This window comes from Ranitomeya imitator, chromosome 4, assembly GCF_032444005.1.
Source record: "Ranitomeya imitator isolate aRanImi1 chromosome 4, aRanImi1.pri, whole genome shotgun sequence".
Classification (NCBI taxonomy): domain Eukaryota; kingdom Metazoa; phylum Chordata; class Amphibia; order Anura; family Dendrobatidae; genus Ranitomeya; species Ranitomeya imitator.
Window position 1 is genome coordinate 434,625,948 of NC_091285.1, and position 27,250 is coordinate 434,653,197.

Here is a 27,250-nt window from a genome sequence, read left to right on the forward strand (position 1 = left end):
ACACACAAAACCTAATACTGTCCATCACTCCAGCTGTATCCAGCTCCTACGCTAAGCAGAGCAGAAATAGAAAAAAAATCTTGAACCAGAGGGTGTAGATCAAAGTGGAGGAGATAGAGGTGGCAGTGTAGGTAGAAGAGCAGGGGAAGAAAAAGCCAACACTGGGCGCTTTTTGTTTGCTTGTTTTATTTTGTTTTTGTTTGTTTTTTGGGGGGGATAGGGAACAGACTTAACAGAACATAGAATTAACCCCAAAAAATGTACAATCTAGAACCAGGTGGTACAGGTCCAAGTGGAGTAGGTGGATGTGGCTGTATAGGTGAAAAAGTCAAGGGAGGAGTAATCCAACCTTTATTGTGTTTTTTTAGGGAGGATTTTGCTATTTTTTTAAATTATTTTTTTTATGGGACTGACTTAAAAGAACATAGACGCGTTGTTTTCCACCATGTTGTTGTAAGGCTACCTCCTAACAATATGGATCGTATCAGATTGTGGTGCCGGATGTGGCGTGCTGAGAAAGTTTTCTGACATATTGGCCATACTAAGCCTGCCTTCCAGTGGTAGCAGTGCCCCAGCTGCTTTTACGACTTCCTCCTCTGCCTTGTTCTTCTACTGAGCCCCTGCTGTCAGGTGGAAAAGCTCTCAGTAGTGCCTCTACCAGCGTGCACTTGTATTTATGCATTTTGCAATCCCGCTCCAGTGACAGAAGAATTAATGATGTTACGCTGTCATTGTAGCGGGGATCCGGAGGGTGGCCACCTAGTAATCAGTACTGGTAAAAATACAGACAACTCCTTGGTTGTTGTGCCCTCTTTTGCTGTGCTGCTGGATCAGCGCAACCACCTCCTTTTCCTCCGAACTGCGCATGGCACTCGGATGGCCTTCGCTCCATGTGTTGTCTAGGACCTCATAATAACCCGCATCATCTTTTACCCATTTCTCACCCCTGCCCTCCTTGCCATCTGCACACTGGAAAAAGAAGGCCCAGTTGGCAACTATGTTTTGTCAATCTGCGATGTGCTGCGGTGGTCCACTGACTGTGTGCATCCGCCCTCCCACGTACTCATCTTCCAACTTAACAAGTGGTTGGGCATCAATGCACTCAGCCTCTTCCACTTCTGGGGCAGGGCCAGGGAACCCCAGCCAGCAGACTCATCAAAAAGCAGAAGAGACTGCTGCATGACTTAGGGCTCAGACTGCTTGGCTGATTTGGAAGGAGGTGAAGTGGAAGCCAGATAACCATGGTCCTCAAGATAATGCGAAGGAACTGGAGGCACCCTCAGCCATCCAATCTAATATCGCCTCAACTTGTTCTGGCCTCACCATTCGTGTAGTGGTACTCGGTCCTGCGAAATGACGCAGAATGTCCTGTCGCCTGCATGCACCACAGGTTTCATTTTCACGTAGCAGGCACAAAACGACCTTATCCTCTTCCTGCATCAGCTACACCACGTTCCTGGCCACGTCCCCATCCCCTATTTGATGCTCTTCACATTCTTTTAAGTGGATTTTAGGCACACTACTTGCACAGACACAGGGGCAGAGTATTAAAAAATGGTTGTAGAATTTGTAGGCACACTACTCGCACATACACAAGTGCAGAGTATTAAAAATTGGTTAGGCACACTACTCGCACAGACTGTTGCAGAGTAGATCAAATTTGGTTGTAGGCACAATACTCCCACAGACATGGATGCAGAGTATATACAGAGGCTTTTTGGCAAATTGGGCACACACAAATCCTAATACTGTCCCTCACTCTAGTTGTGACCTGTACCTACACTAAGGAGCAGAATTATGGAGGCACTAGTGATGAGTGAGTATACTCATTGCTCGGGTGGTCTCCTAGTATTTGTGACTGCTTGGAGATTTAGTTTTTGTTGACGCAGCTGCATGATTTGGGGCTACTAGACAGCTTGATTACATGTGGGGATTCCCTAGCAACCAGGCAACCCCCACATGTACTCAGGCTGGCTAGTAGCTGTAAATTATGCAGCTGTGTCAACAAAAACTAAATCTCCAAGCAGTTACAAATACTCAGAGACCACCCAAGCATGCTTGGGAAAACCCGAGCAACGAGTATACTTGCTCATCACTAGGAGGCACCCATGATCTGGCATTTATACAGTCTGGGTCACATGGTGCCATGCCAGTACTTGACAAATGGCAGTGACCACTAATCAGTCACACAGCAGCCAGCATGCAAATCTCAGGAGACACAGCACACAAGGACACAGATTGCAGGGGCATCACACTGGCCAAAGATTGTTTCTTTCTCTCAAGTAACGGGAGTATGGAACTACTCTGCATTCAAACTCTGAGGTAAAGATGACATGCAGAGCAGTGATCGCTATTTTAGATTAACCCCTTTGGCGCCGATTGTTCAGAAACTTGTTCAGCCAATCAGCGCCAAAGGAGTCAATCAGGAAAGATTATGTGGCTATCATCCCACCATTTTGACTGTTGTGATTGGTGCTGTCTCAGACCCCCGGGGCGACGTGCAGGGATGGCCTGCTGTCAGAAACAGCAGCCATCTTAACTTTGATCACCGTGCGATAGAGAGGTGGTCGGAAGTATGGATGCCGTATATATATATACTACGCTTTGCAGGAACACAGCTCTCACAGTGCCGTAGATATACGGTGCATGTCGGGTAGGGGTTAAGTATGCGTAATAGTACTTTCACCTGACAAATGTGTTGCTCGTTTATCTGGTGACTGGCAGTCAATGTAAATTTTCATGAAATAAATGTTTCTTCTAATGCTCATTGATGAAAAATAGCCAGTTTAAATGTACCCTGAGAAAACACTAGAAGAAAAGGAAGAGCAAAAAGTTCTCATGACCAATTTTAATTAAACAAGAAACATTTCTACTTAAATTTTGTCCACTTTCTTTTCATAGTGAAGAATGAAACAAAATAACTCCTAGAAATTGATGCAATTTAGTAAATAAGCCATTTGCCCCAAAATGGTCCTTTTATTTATAAGAAAAAAAAATAAAACCCCTTTCTGATTGAAAAGGTTAATAAGTAAAACGGGACCACGTAGGGGGTGTGTAGTAACATGCTATTATGCCTTACTCTCACAACTAGAATTAGCACCGCCGTTAAAAATTAAGACAGAAAATATCTTCTGAATTTGCTATATTATGTTTTTAACTGCCTCTAATTTCACGTGAATGTTACAAGCTTGTTAAGGTGACAAAAATGTCTCCATTCTGTGAGGTTGCGTAAATTGGTCCGATTTTTTTTTCCCCATGCATTTCCTGACTTGCATAGTAACATAGTAACATAGTAACATAGTTAGTAAGGCCGAAAAAAGACATTTGTCCATCCAGTTCAGCCTATATTCCATCATAATAAATCCCCAGATCTACGTCCTTCTACAGAACCTAATTGTATGATACAATATTGTTCTGCTCCAGGAAGACATCCAGGCCTCTCTTGAACCCCTCGACTGAGTTCGCCATCACCACCTCCTCAGGCAAGCAATTCCAGATTCTCACTGCCCTAACAGTAAAGAATCCTCTTCTATGTTGGTGGAAAAACCTTCTCTCCTCCAGACGCAAAGAATGCCCCCTTGTGCCCGTCACCTTCCTTGGTATAAACAGATCCTCAGCGAGATATTTGTATTGTCCCCTTATATACTTATACATGGTTATTAGATCGCCCCTCAGTCGTCTTTTTTCTAGACTAAATAATCCTAATTTCGCTCATCTATCTGGGTATTGTAGTTCTCCCATCCCCTTTATTAATTTTGTTGCCCTCCTTTGTACTCTCTCTAGTTCCATTATATCCTTCCTGAGCACCGGTGCCCAAAACTGGACACAGTACTCCATGTGCGGTCTAACTAGGGATTTGTACAGAGGCAGTATAATGCTCTCATCATGTGTATCCAGACCTCTTTTAATGCACCCCATGATCCTGTTTGCCTTGGCAGCTGCTGCCTGGCACTGGCTGCTCCAGGTAAGTTTATCATTAACTAGGATCCCCAAGTCCTTCTCCCTGTCAGATTTACCCAGTGGTTTCCCATTCAGTGTGTAATGGTGACATTGATTCCTTCTTCCCATGTGTATAACCTTACATTTATCATTGTTAAACCTCATCTGCCACCTTTCAGCCCAAGTTTCCAACTTATCCAGATCCATCTGTAGCAGAATACTATCTTCACTTGTATTAACTGCTTTACATAGTTTTGTATCATCTGCAAATATCGATATTTTACTGTGTAAACCTTCTACCAGATCATTAATGAATATGTTGAAGAGAACAGGTCCCAATACTGACCCCTGCGGTACCCCACTGGTCACAGCGACCCAGTTAGAGACTATACCATTTATAACCACCCTCTGCTTTCTATCACTAAGCCAGTTACTAACCCATTTACACACAATTTCCCCCAGACCAAGCATTCTCATTTTGTGTACCAACCTCTTGTGCGGCACGGTATCAAACGCTTTGGAAAAATCGAGATATACCACGTCCAATGACTCACCGTGGTCCAGCCTATAGCTTACCTCTTCATAAAAACTGATTAGATTGGTTTGACAGGAGCGATTTCTCATAAACCCATGCTGATATGGAGTTAAACAGTTATTCTCATTGAGATAATCCAGAATAACATCCCTCAGAAACCCTTCAAATATTTTACCAACAATAGAGGTTAGACTTACTGGCCTATAATTTCCAGGTTCACTTTTAGAGCCCTTTTTGAATATTGGCACCACATTTGCTATGCGCCAATCCTGCGGAACAGACCCTGTCGCTATAGAGTCCCTAAAAATAAGAAATAATGGTTTATCTATTACATTACTTAGTTCTCTTAGTACTCGTGGGTGTATGCCATCCGGACCCGGAGATTTATCTATTTTAATCTTATTTAGCCGGTTTCGCACCTCTTCTTGGGTTAGATTGGTGACCCTTAATATAGGGTTTTCATTGTTTCTTGGGATTTCACCTAGCATTTCATTTTCCACCGTGAATACCGTGGAGAAGAAGGTGTTTAATATGTTAGCTTTTTCCTTGTCATCTACAACCATTCTTTCCTCACTATTTTTTAAGGGGCCTACATTTTCAGTTTTTATTCTTTTACTATTGATATAGTTGGCTGGCTGAGTGTGATCTGGATATCGGATCAAATTGGAATTGCAGCAATTTTTTTCCCTTGGCAAGACTCATGTGCAAGGCCCCATAGCCTAACATTGGTCCAAGGTGAGCACAACCCAATGTTTTGTCAGATTGCAGTTTTTAACATCAGACTTTGGTGAGGTTTTTTTTCTCATCCGAGAAAAACTAAGTTTTTCAAGCTTCTATCAAACAGGATGTGAAATGTGACCTCAGAGTGATGGTTGATGATTTTTTTTTTTCACTGACCCAAAGATTTACATTGGCAATTTTAATATGAGGATCTGTTCAATATTGGACAAGTCTCCATGCTTTTTTGCTGACCAATCTGTCTGAGGAAAAAGAAAAATCGGACATGTGAACTACCCCATAGATTACCAGAGGTATAAATCCGATTCATGAAAAACACAAATAGCACTTATGAGAAAAAGCAACATCTGAATGGCCCTTCACTTGTTTTAAAAATCCTTCTGTTGAGAACTAGAGGATTTTTCATTTTTATTGTTTCCTCCTCATCAGAGGTGTTCAGTCTCTGAGACCGGTTTCACACTTCCGTGTCTCCGGTATGTGTAGTAACAGTTTTTTCATGTACCAGAGACACTGACACACGTACACCCATTCAAATGAATGGGTCTATGCACGTCAGACATTGTGTCGGTGTGCAAAACATTCTGATATGTCTGTTTTTGAGCAACAGCACGGATCACATGGACCCATACAAGTCAATGGGTCCGTGTAAACACGTACTGCACACGGATGCCGTCCATGTGCGTTTTTAAGTCATAAGGTTAAAATTGAAACAAATTGTTTCAATCCACAGACACACGGACAGCACACGGATGTGACAAACGGACACACTGACACATATCTCCGGTACCGGTTTTTCGGGTACTGGAAATATCAGGACTAGGGTTGAGCGAAACTGATCGGCCATTTTCATAAGTCGCCGACTTTTGACAAAGTCGGGTTTCATGAAACCTGACCCGATCCCTGTGTGGGGACGGCCACGCAGTTGGCGACCTTGGCGCCAAAGTCGCGTTTCATATGATGCGTTCAGCGCCATTTCTCAGCCAATGAAGGAGGACGCAGAGTGTGGGCAGCGTGATGACATAGCTCTCGGTCCCCACCATCTTAGAGAAGGGCATGGCAGTGATTGACTTGCTTTCTTCGGCGTCACGGGGGCTATAAAGGGGCGTGCACGCCGACCGCCATCTTACTGCTGCTGATCTGAGCATAGGGAGAGGTTGCTGCCGATTCGTCAGAAGCAGGGATAGCGTTAGGCAGGGAATATAAACCCCCAAACCGCTTGTGCTGTAGCGATTTCCACTGTCCAACACCATCTTTTCCTTGCAGGGACAGTGGAGGCTAGATTTCTATGCATCAGCTCTGTAGCTTATAAGGCTCCCTGATAGCTACATTGCTGTTTGCACGCCGCTGTGCAAACCAACTGCTTTTTTCAAAGCACAAATCCTGTTGCTCCTTCCTTTCTGCACAGCTATCTTGTTTGTTTGTCCACACTTTTGTGTGCAGCAGTCCATTCCTTGTTATTGCTGCCTGCCATACTTTGCTGAGATTACTGCAGGGAGATAGTAATTGTAGTACAGTCTTTTTTTTTTTTTTCTTCAAGCCACTTTCTGCCCCTGAAACTGTGTAGTGTGAAACAGTGGGCCTGTATTTTTCTGCACTGTCCCATACCTAAAAAGGGAGATTTATATTGCCAATCAGTGCATCTGTGCCAGTCCAGTCTGTTGTATCTGTCAGTCATTTTCTGCCACATAAACAATACTGTAAAACAGTGGGCCAGATTTATTCACTAGTCTCCCATCAAAAAAAAAGAAGGGGAGATTAATATTGGCAAATCTGTGCATCTGTGCCAGTCCAGTCTGTGGTATCTGTCAGTCATTTTCTGCCACAGAAAATATACTGTAATACAGTGGGCCAGATTTATTCACTAGTCTTCCATATAAAAAAGAAGGGGAGATTTTTATTTCCAGTGTGTGCATCTGCGTCAGTCCTGTTAGTGGCATATCTGTCACCCACTGTCTGCCACTGAAGCTGTGTACTGTAATACAGTGGGCCTGATTTTCCCTGCAGTCTCACACACCTATAAAGGGAGATTTAAATTCACAACAAGTTTGCGTCCACCTTGTAACTGGTTTTACATTACCAAATACCGTTTGTTAGTTTGGTTACATATTTCCAAGAATGAGGAAGTCTGGTGGAAGAGGTCGTGGCCGTGAGCGGTCATTGCCAGCTGGTAATGATGGTAGTGGTGGTGGAGCATCAGGTAGTCGTGGGAAAAGCAATAAAGCACCTAAGTCTCAAGTTGTTCAGCCACCGTCATCGTCTGGCTACACAAGGCCTCGAACGCTCCCTTTTCTGGGAGTAGGAAAACCGCTTTTAAAGCCGGAGCAGCAGGAACAAGTTTTGGCTTTCCTTGCTGACTCTGCCTCTAGCTCTTTTGCGTCCTCTTCGGAAAGTGCAAAATGTAAAAGCAGCGCGTCGTCAGTGGATGTTCCCGGTCAGGGACAAGTCACTTCCTTGCGTTCTTCACCCAGAACAACAGAGAAGGATGCGTCAGGTGACACAACGGGTTACTCCATGGAGCTCTGTACACATACCATTCCTGGGTTAGAAAGGGAAATTGTTAACAGGCCATGCCCATTACAAGATGAATCGGACATGGAGTGCACAGATGCACAGATGCACAGCCACAGCCAGATTATTATGCTGTTCCTTTGACTCAGATCACAACATTGCCCTCGCAGTGTACTGATCCAGAATCTGACCCAGATGAGACTATGGAGCCCCGTCACGAACGCTATAGCACCAGCTTACACGGTGACACAGAGGAAGGTGCACACGACATAGAAGAGGAGGTCATAGATGACCCAGTTGTTGACCCCGATTGGCAGCCATTGGGGGAACAGGGTGCAGCCGGCAGTAGCTCTGAAGCGGAGGAGGAGCCGCAGCAGGCATCAACATCGCAACAGGTTCCATCTGGCAGGCCCGTATCTGGCCAAAAACGTGTGGCAAAACCAAAAACAGTTGTAGGACAGCGTGGCCATCCGGTTAAAGTAGCTCAGTGTGCAATGCCTGAAAAGGTATCCGATAGTAGGAAGAGTGCAGTCTGGCATTTTTTTAGCCAAGATCCAAATGATCAGTGCAAAGTCATCTGTAAGAAATGCTCAAGGACCTTCAGCAGAGGTCAGAATGTTAAAAATCTAAATACAAGTTGCATGCGTAGACATTTAACGACTATGCACTTGCAAGCCTGGACTAACTACCAAACGTCCGTTAACGTTGTTGCACCCTCTCACAATTAAGCTAGTCAGCAACGCTACATCCCTTCCCTCACTGTAAGCCCACCGTTTACCACACCACATGCAGCAAATGTGGAGGTTTCGTCGCAAGGCCAAAGCAGTCAGGGAATCACCAGGTTCTTGGTAGGAAACACTGTATGTAGGCCAACAGCAAGAATACCATCACCAACCCTCTCTCAGTCTGCCATGTTCCCCGGCACCACCGCTAGTTCCACCATATGCAGCTCTCCAGTCCAGCTCACCCTACAAGAGACTCTCATTAGGAAAAGGAAGTACTCATCCTCTCATCCGCGTACACAGGGTTTGAACGCCCACATTGCTAGACTAATCTCGTTAGAGATGATGCCCTACCGAATAGTTGAAAGCGAAGCTTTCAAAGCCCTGATGGACTACGCTGTACCACGCTACGAGCTACGCAGTCGACACTTCTTTTCGAGAAAAGCCATCCCAGCCCTCCACCAGCAGGTAAAAGACCGCATTGTCCATGCACTCAGGCAATCTGTGAGTAGAAAGGTCCTCCTGACAACAGATGCATGGACCAGTAGGCATGGCCAGGGGCATTACGTGTCCATCACGGCACACTGGGTTAATGTGGTGGATGCAGGGTCCACAGGGGACAGCAATATTGGGACAGTTCTGCCTAGCCCACGGTCTAGGAAACAGTTGGCTGTAGGCGTTCACCCCCCCTCCTCCTCGTCCTCCAGCAGAAGCGAGAGCTCGTCCACAGACCGCAGTCGCACGACCACTCCATCCGCAGCTGTCACTGTTGCACACGAGGTGTCCCATTATGGAACAGCTAGTGACAAGCGTCAGCAGGCTGTATTGGCAATGAAGTGTTTGGGCGACAACAGACACACCGCAGAAGTTTTGTCTGAGTTCTTCCATCAAGAAACTCAGTCATGGCTGGGCAGTGTACATCTTGAGGCAGGCAAGGTTGTGAGTGATAACGGAAGGAATTTTATGGCTGCCATAGCCCTTTCACAACTGAAACACATTCCTTGCCTGGCTCACACCTTAAAGGGACACTGTCACCTGAATTTGGAGGGAACAATCTTCAGCCATGGAGGCGGGGTTTTCGGGTGTTTGATTCACCCTTTCCTTACCCGCTGGCTGCATGCTGGCTGCAATATTGGATTGAAGTTCATTCTCTGTCCTCCGTAGTACATGCCTGCACACTGCACATGCTTCAGAGACCGTGCGAACAGAGGCGGGCTGTTATGTATTTGTGGGAGGATACACATACACGGGCAGGCAGTAGGATGGCAGACATGGAGTTGTCAGGTGTGCAGTGGTCGAAGCTACAAGACCTCTGTCAAGTCCTTCAGTATTTTGAGGGATGCACACGGCTGGTTAGTGCAGACAACGCCATAAAACGCATGAGCATCCCCCTAATGCGTCTGATGATGCAAAGTTTGACGCACATAAAGGAGCAGGCATCTGCAGCCGAGGACGAGGGAAGCTATGATGACAGTCAGCCATTGTCTCGTCAGGTAAGTCTACTGGACGAGGTGGCGGGCAAAGAGGAGGAGGATGATGGGGATGAGTATTTTTTGGATGAGGAAGCTTCTCAGGGGGCAATAGAAACTGGTGGCGTTGCAAGGCCAGGTTCAGGGTTTTTGAGGGAGGCAAGTGACATTGATTTGCCCGAAAGTGCTCCTCAACCCAGCACAAGAAGTGAATTGACAACTGGAACATTGGCCCACATGGCAGATTATGCCTTGCGTATCCTAAAAAGGGACCCCCGCATTATAAAAATGATGACCGATGACGATTACTGGTTGGCCTGCCTCCTGGATCCACGCTATAAGGGGAAACTGCAAAACATCATGCCACATGAGAACCTTGAACAAATATTGGCAACCAAACAAGCAACTCTTGTTGACCGTTTGATTCAGGCATTCCCAGCACACAGCAGCGGTGATGGTTCTCACACGAGCTGCAGGGGGCAACAGGGCAGAGGTGTTAGAGGTGCACATATTAGAAGTGGCGTTGGACAGAGGGGTTTTCTGACCAGGTTGTGGAGTGATTTCGCAATGACCGCAGACAGGACAGGTACTGCAGCATCAATTCAAAGTGACAGGAGACAACATTTGTCCAGTATGGTTACTAACTATTTTTCCTCCCCTATCGATGTTCTCCCTCACCCGTCATTCCCATTTGATTACTGGGCATCCAAAATAGACACCTGGCCTGAATTGTCCGAATATGCAATGCAGGAGCTCGCTTGCCCAGCAGCTAGTGTGCTATCAGAAAGAGTATTCAGTGCTGCTGGTTCAATACTGACCGAAAAAAGGACTCGTCTGGCTACCCAAAATGTTGATGATCTAACCTTCATTAAAATGAACCACTCATGGATTTCTAATTATTTTGCCCCACCTTTCCCAGCTGACACCTAGCTTTCCTGTAAAAAGGTCTTGCTTTTGGACTGCTCTTACTGACTGTTCCAATCTCTTAATTTGCAGCTGCTGTCAGGGCCGCCATCAGGGCATTACAGCCGTGACTGGCGTATGGGGCCCGGTGAGCAGAGGGGGCCCGCCTCTTACCTGCTCACCGGGCCCCTACCGGCAGCCGCAGGCTGAACCGGGCCCTTAGCGGCGGCCGGCGCTACAGCTGTTTAACGCTATTGACGTGCGGGCCCGCACGTCAATAGTTAATAGCCGCCAGCCGCAGCGTGCAGGTAACCGGCGTCTGACGTCATTGTCAGTCGCCGGCGAGTGCACAGTGCAGCTGCGTGGAGAGAGCAGGAGCGCGGCAGGTAAGCAGAACTTTGTTTTTTTTTATTGAGAGCGGCGATCCGGGGGGGTGGGTGGGTGTCCCAGGGCAGTAAAGCTGGACACAGAGGGGGCAGTAAAGCTGGACACAGGGGGGGGCAGAAAGCTGGACACAGGGGGGAGGGGCAGAAAGCTGGACACAGGGGGGGCAGAAAGCTGGACACAAGGGGGGGGCAGAAAAGCTGGACACAGAGGGGGCAGTAAAGCTGGACACAGGGGGGGCAGAAAGCTGGACACGGGGGGGGGCAGAAAGCTGGACACAGAGGGGGCAGTAAAGCTGGACACAGGGGGGCAGTAAAGCTGGACACGGGGGGGGCAGAAAAGCTGGACACAGAGGGGGCAGTAAAGCTGGACACAGGGGGGGCAGAAAGCTGGACACGGGGGGGGGGCAGAAAGCTGGACACAGAGGGGGCAGTAAAGCTGGACACAGGGGGGGCAGTAAAGCTGGACACAGAGGGGGCAGAAAAGCTGGACACAGAGGGGGCAGAAAGCTGGACACGGGGGGCAGTAAAGCTGGACACAGGGGGGGCAGAAAGCTGGACACAGAGGGGGCAGTAAAGCTGGACACGGGGGGGGGGCAGAAAAGCTGGACACAGAGGGGGCAGTAAAGCTGGACACAGGGGGGGCAGAAAGCTGGACACAGAGGGGGCAGTAAAGCTGGACACAGAGGGGGCAGTAAAGCTGGACACTGAGGGGGCAGTAAAGATGGACACGGGGGGGGGCAGAAAGCTGGACACAGGGGGCAGTAAAGCTGGACACAGGGGGGGCAGAAAAGCTGGACACAGAGGGGGCAGTAAAGCTGGACACGGGGGGCAGAAAGCTGGACACAGAGGGGGCAGTAAAGCTGGACACAGGGGGGGCAGAAAGCTGGACACAGAGGGGGCAGTAAAGCTGGACACAGGGGGGGGCAGAAAGCTGGACACGGGGGGGGGCAGAAAGCTGGACACGGGGGGAAGAAAGCTGGACACGGGGGGGGCAGAAAGCTGGACACATGGGGGGCAGAAAGCTGGACACAGAGGGGGCAGAGTGCTGGACAGAGATGGGGCAGAGTGCTGGACAGAGATGGGGCAGAGTGCTGGACAGAGATGGGGCAGAGTGCTGGACAGAGATGGGGCAGAGTGCTGGACAGAGATGGGGCAGAGTGCTGGACAGAGATGGGGCAGAGTGCTGGACAGAGATGGGGCAGGATTGGACACAGATTGGGCAGAGTGCTGGACACAGATGGGGCAGAGTGCTGGACACAGATGGGGCAGAGTGCTGGACACAGATGGGGCAGAGTGCTGGACACAGATGGGGCAGAGTGCTGGACAGAGATGGGGCAGAGTGCTGAACACAGATGGGGCAGGATTGGACACAGACGGGGCAGAGTGTTGTGAATGCAAACGAAAAGACACAGGATTGAGAACCTCAGAAATCCTATACGGACCAATAAAACGAGGTTTAAATTTAGGAGAGGAAACCTTCATAGGAATATGACGAGAAGATAACCAAACCAGATCCCCAACACGAAGTCGGGGACCCACACGGCGTCTGCGATTAGCGAAAAGTTGAGCTTTCTCCTGGGACAAGATCAAATTGTCCACTACCTGAGTCCAGATCTGCTGCAACCTATCCACCACAGAATCCACACCAGGACAGTCCGAAGACTCAACCTGTCCTGAAGAGAAACGAGGATGGAACCCAGAATTGCAAAAAAATGGAGAAACCAAGGTAGCCGAGCTGGCCCGATTATTAAGGGCGAACTCAGCCAACGGCAAAAAGGACACCCAATCATCCTGGTCTGCAGAAACAAAACATCTCAGATATGTTTCCAAGGTCTGATTGGTTCGTTCGGTCTGGCCATTAGTCTGAGGATGGAAAGCCGAGGAAAAGGATAGGTCAATGCCCATCCTACCACAAAAATGGAACATCACCATGTACCCCCTGACAACCCCAGCTGGATACCGACATGGAATTCCAATCCAATACTGGATTATGGGTTTGTAGCCATGGCAACCCCAACACGACCACATCATGCAGATTATGCAACACCAGAAAGCGAATAACTTCCTGATGTGCAGGAGCCATGCACATGGTCAGCTGGGCCCAGTATTGAGGTTTATTCTTGGCCAAAGGTGTAGCATCAATTCCTCTCAATGGAATAGGACACCGCAAAGGCTCCAAGAAAAACCCACAACGTTTAGCATAATCCAAATCCATCAGATTCAGGGCAGCGCCCGAATCCACAAACGCCATTTTAAAAAAAAACGACGACAAAGAGCATATCAAGGTAATGGACAGAAGGAATTTGGACTGTACAGTACCAATGACGGCAGACCTAGCGGACCGCTTAGTGCGCTTAGGACAATCAGAAATAGCATGAGTGGGATCACCACAGTAGAAACACAGACCATTCAGACGTCTGTATTCCTGCCGTTCAACTCTAGTCATAGTCCTATCGCACTGCATAGGCTCAGGTTTTCCTGGCGCGCGGATTGCTGTACGATCAGCCTGATCCACTGAATTAGGCTCACCATTTTTGAAACTTAGAAACTTAGTTCTAATTGGCTCCTTGTACTGTTATGTTTGCTAATGACAGGTGTTATGAAGGCAATCCAGAAACACAGTGTGCTTAGCGATCAGAGCGCACACAGTGATCTGACAAATACCCAAAAATTCAAGATACTATTGATCAGAAATCTATGTTAGAACCAAGAATCCTTCCTCCTCTGATTTGGTACCTTTGTTCTTTCAGCATGTGGTTCGCTGAGACCGTGTATTGATTACCGCCTTCTTAATAAGATCACTGTTAAATTTCAGTATCCCTTGCCATTGTTATCTGACTTGTTTGCTCGGATTAAGGGGGCTAGTTGGTTCACTAAGATAGATCTTCGTGGTGCGTATAATCTGGTGAGAATCAGGCAAGGAGATGAATGGAAAACTGCATTCAATGCGCCCGAGGGTCATTTTGAGTATCTAGTGATGCCGTTCGGACTTGCCAATGCTCCATCTGTGTTTCAGTCTTTTATGCATGACATCTTCCGTGAGTATCTGGATAAATTTCCTATGCCTGCTGGTTTGAATGAGTCTTTGTCTTTGGCCATTCAGATCGGTCGACGCTTGCGCGAGCGTAAATCTGTGCACCATTTGGCGGTACTGCCTGAGGTTGGGGGGCTGCCTTTTCCTTTGGGGAATTTCTCTGGGGCAAGTCAGGCCTATTTTTCTATCTTCAGGCTAGCTAGTTTCTTAGGCTGTGCCGAGTTGCCTAGGTAGTTGTTAGGCGCAATCCACAGCCGCTTTTAGTTGTGTTTAGGATAGGATCAGGTGTGCAGTCTACAGAGTTTCCACGTCTCAGAGCTCGTTCTTGTATTTTTGGGTATTTGTCAGATCACTGTGTGCGCTCTGATCGCTAAGCACACTGTGTTTCTGGATTGCCTTCATAACACCTGTCATTAGCAAACATAACAGCAGAGCACTGGACACAGATGGGGCAGGATTGGACACAGATGGGGCAGAGTGCTGGACACAGATGGGGCAGGATTGGACACAGATGGGGCAGAGTGCTGGACACAGATGGGGCAGAGTGCTGGACACAGATGGGGCAGAGTGCTGGACACAGATGGGGCAGAGTGCTGGACACAGATGGGGCAGAGTGCTGGACACAGATAGGGCAGGATTGGACACAGATGGGGCAGAGTGCTGGACACAGATGGGGCAGAGTGCTGGACACAGATGGGGCAGAGTGCTGGACACAGATGGGGCAGAGTGCTGGACACAGATGGGGCAGAGTGCTGGACACAGATGGGGCAGAGTGCTGGACACAGATAGGGCAGAGTGCTGGACACAGATGGGGCAGAGTGCTGGACACAGGTGGGGCAGGATTAGACACAGATGGGGCAGAGTGCTGGACACAGATGGGGCAGGATTGGACACAGATGGGGCAGGATTGGACACAGATGGGGCAGAGTGCTGGACACAGATGGGGCAGAGTGCTGAACACAGATGGGGCAGAGTGCTGAACACAGATGGGGCAGAGTGCTGGACACAGATGGGGCAGAGTGCTGGACACAGATGGGGCAGAGTGCTGGACACAGATGGGGCAGGATTGGAAACAGATGGGGCAGAATGGAGACAGATGGGGCAAGATTGGAGACAGATGGGGCAGGATGGATACGATGGAGACAGATGGGGCAGGATGGGGAGATCATATGGGGCAGAATGGATACTCATGAGGGCAGGATGGGAGAACATATGGCTGGAGCCTGGAATTTGACACACGGGGGCTAGGATGGCGAATATTACCATAGGGGCTAATTAAGGGATATTATTATTGCAGTGATGTATTTATTTTATTTTTTGAGTATACTGTTTTAAATGGGGGGGCGGTCCTGTTACTGTGTAGAGTGATACTATGTTGCCTTCTTCATGTGGTGTAATGTAGAAGTTGGGAAAATTAAGTGATGTGTTCTACAAGCGGAACTCGAGATAACTGTTTTATTTCCTGCAGAGATGAGTCCTGGCTGGATGAAGTGATGGCGGTCTGTGCTGGATGAAAGATGAAGGACTTCACCTAGAGACGTCACTGGTGAGTCAGTGTTACCTATACACTGACACTATACACTGTATACTATATACAGAGGTCCTGTGTACAATGTCACCAGTGATCACTGTATTACCTATACATTATATACAGAGCTCCTGTGTGTAATGTCACCGGTGATCACTGTATTACCTGTACACAGACACTGCTTACTAATTACAGATCTCCTGTGCATAATGGCACTGCTGGTGATAGTAATGTGGGTTTTTTTTTATTACTGATCAGTATTATAGTATTCAGTCATTTGTGGTAATATGCGGTCTGGTCATGGTGTAGCGGTATTTGTTCCTTGTATTTTATATTATTCGATCACTGTGGTGGTAATATGTCATCTGGTCATAGTGCTGTGGGATTTGTTCCTTGTATGTAGTATTATAGGTCATTTTAAAAATTGAAAAATAAATAAATATACCTAAATTGTATTGCATATTTTAACAAATATTTAGTAGGTTACAGTAGAGTAGGGCCCGGCCAAAAGTGTCTACCGTGTTATGGTGGCGGCTTAAAAAATCTTCTGGCCAAAACAAAAGCTGCCGGCTATATGTGTGATCTGGTGATGGGAACTATTAATGTGTGATAGGTGAGAAGTGGAGATTTTCCAAGAAAGAGCGGTGGGACTGTGGACAGTTCGTGGGGTGGAGCCTGGAGGCGGGGCTGGGGTGGAGCCTGGGCGGAGTTTCAAGGGGGCCCCGAAAATTTTGCCAGTATGGGGCCCCGAAATTTCTAGTGGCAGCCCTGGCTGCTGTATGTCCAGCATACGACATGTTTACACCTCCCTAAATGGGCTGACTCCCCCCACGGGGCCGTGGTCTCACCACTTGGCGCAAGCACCCGTGAGAGTGCCTTTTGTCTGAAGAGGTGGGTGTGCCCACTTTTGGTCGACGACACTGGCACCAGGTCCCTCATAGTACAATGAAGTGTCTCTGGCGGTGGTGGCGCGCACCCAGCGTCAGACACACCCTTGCAACATGAGGGGCCTTGGCCCAGTACCGCCAGGCACGAGAGACTGCCCCCATTCCCCCCCAGCTCAAACTGTGCTCTACCATTTGCAAAATTATCTGTCACTGCTCCACCGCTGTTTAGTCTGTGCGGTTAAATCCTTCAATGCCTGCCACTGACAATACCAATTTGTTGACATGTATGATGCTAGTTAAAATATTCAGTGGCCCTGTCCTACATTTACAGCAGTAAATACTTTGCACCAAATAACAATGTCTGAAAGTCAGCAGAGGAGCCCACCCCTGTACCTAAGTATGCCACCCTTTTTTTTGGGTTTTGCTTTTTTTGCGAGACATTAACATTTATGTATTATTTTGGAGTACTAACTGTGTCAGACACTCCTTCCAATTGTCCATCGCTGACCACACCAATGCTGCCTGTGTACCCCTGGAACCTATTTAAAAGTGCATAGAGCCTACTTTTTTATTTTAGGCCTACTAAGTCTGTCTGCGGTCCCTCCTTCCAATTGTCCTCCACTGACCACACCAATGCTGACCGTGTACCCATGTAACCTTTTTTAAACCTGCATCGAGCCAACTTTGTGGTGTAAGGCCTACTAGCAGTGTCTGTCTGTGCCACTCAATACAGCTGTCCTCTTAAAAAAAATGACCTGCAATTGTTTTCAGCCTATCGGAATTTTAAAACTGCAGTGGGGCTACTAGTTTGGTTGGGGCCAACTAACGGTGTCTGCCGCTCCTTGCTGTTCTCCTCCACTGAACAAAGCAGTGCCGCCTGTTTACTACTGTTACCAATTTTGAACTGCATTTAGACTACTTACTGATTTGGGCCTACTCACTGTGTCAGCCTCTCATTACAGTTGTCCTCCACTGAACAAAGCAATGCTGCCTGGTTAGTCCTGTTACCAATTTTGAAATGCATTTAGCCCACTTTATTATTTGGGCCTATATCTGTGTTTCCTCCTCATCCTGCCCATTTCCCAGCCAGTGCTAGATGACTCTGCTGGTACATTGACCCAGACCGCTACATTCCCCTTGCACGCTACACAGCCAGAATGTGACCCTGCTGAAAGTGAGGTTCCCCTTCTCGCATACTATACCACCTTACACGGGGACAAAGAGGAAGGTGCAGATGAAAGTGCAGGTTCCTTCATCAGATGGGGGGGAATACTCGTTGGTGACGTCACTGGCACAGGGCCCCTCATAGTACGCATAGTGTCGCTGCCGGTGGGAGGCGCCCCCGCCGTGCAAACACACCGCCGTACTTTGAGGGGCCCTGTGCCAGTGCCAATGCGAACGAGTGGGCCCCCCCTGCTTGCTCAGGATCACAGCACTTGCAAAGTTGAAATACTTACCTCTCCCTGCTCCACTGCCGTGACGTGGTCCACGTTTCCTGGGCCCACTAAATACTTGACCCAGCCATACCCCCCACAACTTTAGCCAAATGACCCCCAATGTCCAATGCCTAACCATTATTATAAGGTAAATTAAAGGTACTGTCACATTTAGCGACGCTGCAGCGATCTAGACAACAATCCCGATCGCTGCAGCGTCGCTGTGTGGTCGCTGGAGAGCTGTCACATAGCTGTCAACTATGCGAAGTCCCCTGGTAACCAGGGTAAACATCGGGTTACTAAGCGCAGCCCGATGTTTACCCTAGTTACCAGTGCTAATGTAAAAAAAAAAAAACACTACATACTTACATTCCGGTGTCTGTCCCCCGTCGCTGTGCTTTCCTGCACTGACTGTGAGCACTGGCTGGGCGTAAAGCACAGCGGTGACGTCACCGCTGTAATCTGCTTTACGGCTGGCCGGCGCTGACAGTGCAGGGAAGCAGAACGCCGGGGGACACGACAGACACCGGAATGTAAGTATGAAGTGTTTTTTTTTTTTTACATTTACACTGGTAACCAGGGTAAACATTGGGTTACTAAGCGCGGCCCTGCACTTAGTAACCCGATGTTTACCCTGGTTACCAGTGAAGACATCGCTGAATCGGCGTCACACATGCCGATTCAGCGATGTCTGCGGGAGATCCAGCGACGAAATAAAGTTCTGGACTTTCTGCTCCGACCAACGATGTCACAGCAGGATCCTGATCGCTGCTGCGTGTCAAACACAACGATATCACTATCCAGGACGCTGCAACGTCACGGATCGCTAGCGATATCGTTGTGAAGTTGGTCAGTGTGAAGGTACCTTAAGATTGACAAGCTTCAGTACCAAGAATGGATGTTTTTGCCATTAAAATGGGCACTGTAGGTGTTTTCCTGGCCTCCACTCACTGCCGACTATGCTTCCCCATTGACTTGCATTGGGTTTCGTGTTTCGGTCGATCCCCGACTTTTCGCGATAATCGGCCGATTTCACTCGACTCGACTAAAAGTCGCTCAACCCTAATCAGGACGTTTGAAACTGGCCTTAAGCAAGGGATGCGATATTTACCAGCTTTTTGCTTCATTATAACTTGAAAGCGCTTAAGTGCCAGAGCTCCTCCGATGCTGCAGAGATAGATAGCTAGTAGTGATAAGCGAGTGTACTCATTGCTCGGGTTTTCCCGAGCACGCTCGGGTGACCTCCGATTATTTGACTTCTCGGAGATTTAGTTTTCATCGCGGCAGCTGAATGATTTACAGCTAGTAGCCAGCCTAAGTACATGTGGGGGTTGCCTGGTTGCTAGGGAATCCCCACATGTAATCAAGCAGGCTAGTAGCTGTAAATCATTCAGCTGCCGCAATGAAAGCTAAATGTCCGAGCAGTCATAAACACTCAGAGGTCACCCGAGCAAAGAGTACACTCGCTCATCCCTAACAGCTAGCTGTAGAAATGACGTCATAAGTCCCGTTCCCTTACCAGTATGAGAGTGAGCCAAGCTGGATTACCCCTTTAAAGGGAATCTGTCAGTAGATTTTTGCAGGCTCACCTGAGAGTAGCAAGATGTAGGCAAAGAGACCCTGAATTCAACAATGACACAGAGTTTTTTTAGATTTAGCAATGCAGCAGAGTTGAGAAAGCTAACCCCGCCCACACCAGGCTCTCTATGTAAATTATCTGTAGATTATCTATAGACAGTGAGCTGCTGATCACAGAATGGGGTGGAGTCAGACTAGCATGCATGAACTGCTGTAGCCAGGACAATGTAATCACCAGGTGATTAACCCCTTCATGACCCGGGGTATTTTCGTTTTTCGCTCCCCTCCTTCCCAGATCTATAACTTTTTATTTTTCCGTCAATATGGCCATGTGAGGGTTTATTTTTTGCGGGAGTAGTTGTACTTTTGAAAGACATCATTGGTTTTAGCATGTCATGTACTAGAAAACATGAAAAAAAAAAAAGTCCAAGTGCGGTGAAATTGCAAACAAAGTGCAAACTGACCTGACATTTTGATTCTCCAGGTCATTACGAGTTCATAGACACCAAACATGTCTAGGTTATTTTTTATCTAAGTGGTGAAAAAAATTCCAAACTTTGCTAAAAAAAAAAAATTGCGCCATTTTCCGATACCCGTAGCATCTCCATTTTTGTCAACTGGGGTCGGGTGAGGGCTTATTTTTTGCCCGCCGAGCTGACATTTTTAATTATACCATTTTGATGCAGATATGTTCTTTTCATCGCCCCTTATTGCATTTTAATGCAATGTTGCGGCGACCCAAAAAAAACGTAATTCTGGCGTTTCAAATTTTTTTTCTCACTGCGCCGTTTAGCGATCAGGTTAATCCTTTGTTTTATTGATAGATCAGGCAATTCTGAACGCGACGATACCAAATGTGTATATTTGATTTTTTTTTTATGTTTTATTTTGAATGGGGCAAAAGGGGGGTGATTTAAACTTTTATATATTTATTATTTTTCATATTTTTAAAAACATTTTTTTTATATATATACTTTTGCCATGCGTCAACAACCTCCATGGGAGGCTAGAAGCTGGCACAACTCGATCGGCTCTGCTACATAGGAGCAAAGGTCTGATCGCTCCTATGTAGTAGAATTGTTGCATTGCTATGAGCGCCGACCACAGGTTGGCGCTCACAGCAATCCGGCATCAACAACCATAGAGGTCTTCATTAGACCTCTGGTTGTCATGCCGACGCATCGCTGACCCCCGATCACGTGACATGGGTCAGCAATGCGCGCATTTCCGGCCGGATGCGCTAGTTAAATGCCACTGTCAGCGTTTGATAGCGGCATTTAACTAGTTAATAGTGGCGGGTGAATCGCGATTCCATCCGCCGATATTTCGGGCATATGTCAGCTGTTCAAAACAGCTGACACGTCCCGGCTTTGATGCGGGCTCACCGCGGGGGTTCTGACCTCGGATGTACTATCCCGTTCAAGGTCAGAAAGGGGTTAAGCCTTCAGTTAAACAACATCACACAGCTTGACATGACACATTGTTGAATTCTGTATTTTAACCCCTACCTCCTGCTTTCCTTAGATTATATAACAAAACCTGCTGACGGATTCCCTTTAACTTATCTCTAAACCAGCCATATCCTAAGATTTAAGTCATGAGATGGTAAAACATAACAGATGCCAAGCTATTATTGACAGCCTTCCATGTTAGGGAAAAAAAATGATTTAAACGTATAGATTTTTTTTATGGATAGCACAAGATTGCAGTACATTGGTGCCTTGAAAAAAAAACAACTTAACTTTTAATGAAAAGTTAAGGGTGGGCAGAGTTGTAACTCGATTATCCATATTTCTGATTTTTTTGCTTATTTATAACAGAAAAAGTGATCATTTTATCATAAATTAGCACTACTACAGCATACACTGGCCATTCTTCCAGGGAAGATAAAAATTATTTATTCTATTTTAGACAATAATCAGAAAAATTAAATTTAAATTAAAAATATATATAAATACCGACTTAACCAATAAATTTTGTATGTCTACACACACTGAAACTCACGTAGAATATATGTAACCAAGTCTGTTCTGCTATATAGTCACTGACAGCACATGATTTAGGAATCCTATCCCTGAAGTGTCAGCTTACAGGACTCGGCATTGCATATACAGGCTATAAATACAAGTATAAGCTGTTTAATGCACTACAAGATTTTGTTAAATGATAAATTAAATGCTACCCTATAGAATACTGTTTAATATAAAACATGGCTATAAATACCTTGGTAGACTCTCAGATAATTCCGGTACTGAAGGCAATGAGCGTGTCCAGTCTCTGCAATCCAGAATAGTTGTTGCAATTAAGAAAAAAATATTTCATTTGGAACTTTCATATGAACTTCTGCATGGAAAAGTCAGTGTTAGGGCAAAGACCATTCTAGATCTTCTCTGTTGTGTACTCAGATCTGCTAAGGACATATATGGCAGGGAGCAAGGACCACAGCTGTCACCAGGATAAATATAGACCCAGATACTGGCCCTTTAAATCAGCCTGATAAATGGAATTGTTACATTCACACATTTCCCTTAGATGCAGTTTCTGAAGTCAATGTGGGGAGTAGATCAGTAAATCTATCCACTCCTAATTTTAGTTTGATATTGCATTAAAACACCATCTACAGAAGAATATGTTTATTGACCTGACAACCTAATTTTAACCTACTGGTTATGCAAAGAAAAATTAAATAAAGTTGTACTTACAAAATATTTTGCTGGTTATAGCACACTATCCTTTGGAAATTATATAGTAAATAGGAAAAAAATAAAAAGTTTTGTATCACTGGGTTTCTAATTGGTTATAACCAAGAACATTTTTTTTTTTAAAACACCACCACCCTTTTCTTTTTAGCTTAGAAAAGGGGTGCCCATCCTTTTGGATCTGAGGGCCACTTTGCTAGATAAAAACAACCCCTTGGGACACAATTGTACCAAAGTACTGCCTTCTTCTTAGAAATTTACTGCATGTTAGAAGTATGTGCCCTAAGTATCTAAGAGGTGCCTGATCCATTTCCCCCTATCAGTAAAGTAGTGGCCCCCTTCTCATGGTTGTGCCATCCATAAACAATGAGACCGTGCATTCAGCTATCTACATTATGGTTCGTTTGTGCCAGATGCCGAGTCAAGCGTTTCCCTTCTCCCACAGACTACAATGAATATAACAAAACTTATGCAACTTCTATTCCTTTCTGTACTGTAAGAGTCAGGACTCACCAATTCTGCCGAAAAATGGCCACTCAGCACACCATTCATAATAACCATACCTGCGGTGCTACATACCACTGGTCTACTCCATAACATAGAAAATACGTGTGACCAGACACTATGCAGATGATTGAGGGCCGTACAGAAGGGTATTGTGGGCTGCAGGTTGTGTAACCCTTGGTCTAGGTTTATTTTAAGTAATACACTCAGTATATAATGAAAAAGCTGGATTACTTACCGGTAATGCTCTTTTAATGAGTCCACGACAGCACCCACATGAGAGAGGGATCCGCCCATAGGAACAGGGAACCTACAGAATAAAAGGAGGCGGCCCCCTCTCCTCAGTTTAGTTGCAGTATAAAAGGGAACCACAAAAGTTTTAGTATTAACTCATATTCAGCAATATAAATGTCTTAAACTCTATACAACCATTATTTGTGAGCTTAAAGGAAGGAAATTGTGCATAATTAGGGTGGGTAGTAAATGGGTGCTGTCATGGACTCATTAAAAGAGCATTACCGGTAAGTAATCTGGCTTTTTACCCTTCGCCACGACAGCACCCACATGAGAGACTTTCAGAGACTTATTATCTGGGTGGGATTACTGTACTAAGGACAGCTCTACCAAAGGTCAGGTCGGAAGATGTGGATAGATCAATTCTATAATGGTTTTAAAAGGTAGAAGGTGTTGACCAAGTTGCGGCCTTACATATTAAATCAATCAGTACATCTGCTTGCTCCGGCCAAGAGGATGCCATGGCTCTTGCCGAATGTGCTTTTATGCCCTCTGGAGGAACCTCGCTTTTTTGATGAATAGGCCAAGCAGATAGCTTCTCTGATCCATTGAGATAAGGTAGCTTTTGTGACCCCATGTCCTTTCTTGTGGCTCTGAAAGGAGACAAACAGAGCCCTACTCTGCCTCCAGGCCTGAGATCTTTCTACATAGGTCAGGATGGCTCTTCTAACATCTAAGGTATGGAACTTCTGCTGCTATGAAGTCACTGGAGTATCAAAAAAGGAAGGGAGAAAAATTTCCTCTGACCTATGGTAGGTGGATGCAACATTAGGAAGGAATGAGGGGTCTGGCTTAAGGACTACCCGATCTTGAAATACTAACATGAAGGGTGGATCTATTGAGAGGGCCTGGATGTCACTAACCTTTCTAGCCGATGTTAAAGCTAATAGGGCGACTTTATATGATAAGATGTTGAAGGGTATATAATCTAGAGGCTCAAATGGTGGACCAGTTAAGGCCTCAAGAACTAGGTCTAAATCCCACGGTGGTAGACGGGGAATATGGACCGGGTTGCTCTGTTCACAGGCCTTTATAAATCTGGAGATCCACTTATCTCCTGCTATATTGCACCCATATAAGGCTCCTAATGCTGACACTTGTACTCTTAGGGTGTTTACTGATAAACCTGATTCTCGACCCTTTTGTAAGAATTCTAGTATGGGTACAACTGGAGCTTGTCTAGTGAAAGACTCTGTATAAAAATGTAAGAATTTTTTCCACACCCTACTGTATATTAGGGTAGTAGATTTTTTTTTCTACTCAATAAGAGTGTTTACAAGATCTTTAGAAAAACCTCTTGAAGTTAACAGTTGCCTCTCAAATTCCATGTCGTCAAGTGAAGTCCTTTCACTTGCGGATGGAAAAAAGGCCCTTGGGATAGCAACTTCCTGTCTGACGGAAGAATCCGTGGGTCGCATAGAGACATGGCCTGGAGACAAGAGAACCATGGTCTCTTCGGCCAGGAGGGTGCGATAAGAATCACCCTTGTTTTCTCCCTCCTGATCTTCCTTAGTACTAGTGGAATCAGTGATATCAGAGGAAAGGCATACACTAGATCGAACTTCCAGGGGTGCTGAAGTGAGTCCAACATGTCTGGATGGTCCATCATGTTCAAGGAAGCGAACCTTTGTACTTGTCTGTTTTCTCTGGCAGCAAACAGATCTATTTGTGGGGTACTCCATAATTTTGCTATCCTCTTGAACGTGAGTTTGTTGAGAGTCCATTCTCCTTGATGTAGCATGTTTCGGCTGAGAAAGTCTGCCTTCCTTTGATGTGAACGGCTGTTAGAGACAAGAGATAGGTTTCTGCTAAATGAAAGATAGCTGATGCTATGGTCATCAGACTTCCCAACCGTGTACCTCCTGGACAGTTCATGTATGCCACTGCGGTGGAATTGTCTGACAAAATTCTTACATGCGCTCCTCGAATCTGTGGAAGGAAATGATTTAAAGCATACTCCACTGCTTTTAACTCTTTCCAATTAGAAGAGTATATTGATTCTGTCAGATCCCAGATATCTTGGGCTAGATTATCCCCCATATGGGCACCCCAAGCCGAGGGGCTAGCATCGGTAGTAATTATCTTGGAAGGCTCTATTATTGAAGGTACCCCTTTAGATAGATGATATATATCTAACCACCAGGTTAGGGACTCTACTATATTCTGGGGAAAGAGTCATTTTGTTTTCCAGACGTCCCTGTGCGTTTTCCTGAACGTACAAGATCTCATATTGTAATGGTCTGATATGAAATTGAGCCCTTCGGACTGCTGGAATGCATCAAGTTAATAGAAAAATAAGAAAAAAATAGGAGCGCACTTACCCTAGTGTGGTATGCATCATTTTATTGAGACATAAAAAGTGGACAGCAGGGAGGGGCAGGATCTGCCATGGACAACGGTCGAGGACCCGTTGAAGTGCCAGCACGCACGAAACGGCCGTTGTCCATGGCAGATCCTGCCCCTCCCTGCTGTCCACTTTTTATGTCTCAATAAAATGATGCATACCACACTAGGGTAAGTGCGCTCCTATTTTTTTCTTATTTTTCTATTTTGGACTTTGCATTTGCTTCTGGAAGCTGCACCCCTGTTGTTGTGGATAATACATATAGCCCTTAATTCCTGTCGGGTGATAAACTTTGTGGATTACTATATCAGCTGTGCGGCTTTATATGTGCGTTCTGTGTTTCTTGCATCAAGTTAATGATCCTAGTAAGGACATAGCTTTTCTTAGTGACATGACCAGGTTCTTTATTGCCCATGTCACCTTTGTATAGTCAATTTTTTTGACTGTGGGAGGAAGCATCTCTGACTTACGGAGTCTAGATGGATTCCTAGGAATGTTTGAAAGGTTTCTGGATTCAGTCTGGATTTTTCGTAATTGACGATCCATCCTAACTCCTGTAGGGAAGAAATCGTATTAGATAAACGGTCTTTACATTGAGACACAGAATCTCCTACTACTATAAAGTCATCTAGGTAGGTCTATTCCTGCCATCACACATCTAGGAAACAAAAGTTTGATGGTAGAACCAATGGATTCCATTTTAAAGGTATAGTTACGTAAAAAATAATTAAATTTTTTGAGATTAATGATAGTTCTGAATGAATCATCTGGTTTATTGATCAGGAATAAAGGGGAATAAAATCCCTTCCCCTCTGGACCCCTGGGAACTTCTATCAAAACTCTTTTAGTTAGTAAGGATAGGATCTCTGACTCAAGGGCCTTTTGTTGTTCTAGCCCTTTAGGTGATGTTACTATAAATGAATCCCAAGGGATTCGCTCAAAATCTAATTTTAATCCGAACTCTGATGTTAAGAATCCATTGGCTTGATGTTACTTTCTTCCATTTCTGGGAAAAATACTTTAGTCTGCCACCAACTTGAGTATTAGCGGTACTAGTTGTTACGTCTTGTATTATAGGATCCGCTAAACAATGTGCCTCTTTGTTTTGGGTCCTTTGTTTCCCAGCGCTCTCTTTGAGCCTCAAATGTTTTATTTCTGGTAAAGGCTACTTTCATATTTCCGTCGGTACGGGCCCGTCGCAATGTGTCGGGCCGACGTACCAACGGACGTTGAGAATTACTGCACGACGTGGGCAGCGGATGCAGTTTTTCAACGCATCCGCTGCCCATTCTGTAGTCCGGGGAGGAGGGGGCGGAGTTTCGGCCACACATGCGCGGTCAAAAATGGCAGACGCGACACACAAAAAAACATTACATTGAACTTTTTTTGTGCAGCGCATCTGCCAAAACACGACGGATCAGTCGCACGACGGGCGCGACGTGTGCCCATCCGTCACGATCCGTCGCTAATACAAGTCTATGGGCAAAAAACGCATCCTGCAAGTACATTTGCAGGATCCGTTTTTTACCCAAACCGACGGATTGCGACGGAGCACAAAGGATGGAAGTGTGAAAGTAGCCAAAGGGTCGTCTTCTAAAGGCTCTCCTGTAAGAAGGAAGAGACTTATTAGGAAATCCCTTCTTTCTTTCTCCTGCTTTGTTTAGGAGATGGTCCAATGCTTTCCCAAAAAGAAACTCACCCTGGCACGGGACTGTACATAGTTTCACTTTCGTCTGTGCGTCCCCC

General features: G+C 46.1%; 1 protein-coding gene across 1 annotated transcript in view; it reads right to left on the bottom strand.

Moving 5' to 3' along the window:
* The window catches only part of FBXL22 (F-box and leucine rich repeat protein 22), a 54,751-nt gene extending 32,700 nt beyond the window's left edge, over positions 1–22,051 (bottom strand). Inside the window, exon 1 of the mRNA XM_069762088.1 lies at positions 21,887–22,051. The gene's annotated coding sequence lies outside the window, so the exon portion shown is untranslated. The remainder of the gene's footprint in view (positions 1–21,886) is intronic.
* Between the last annotated feature and the right edge of the window lie 5,199 nt (positions 22,052–27,250).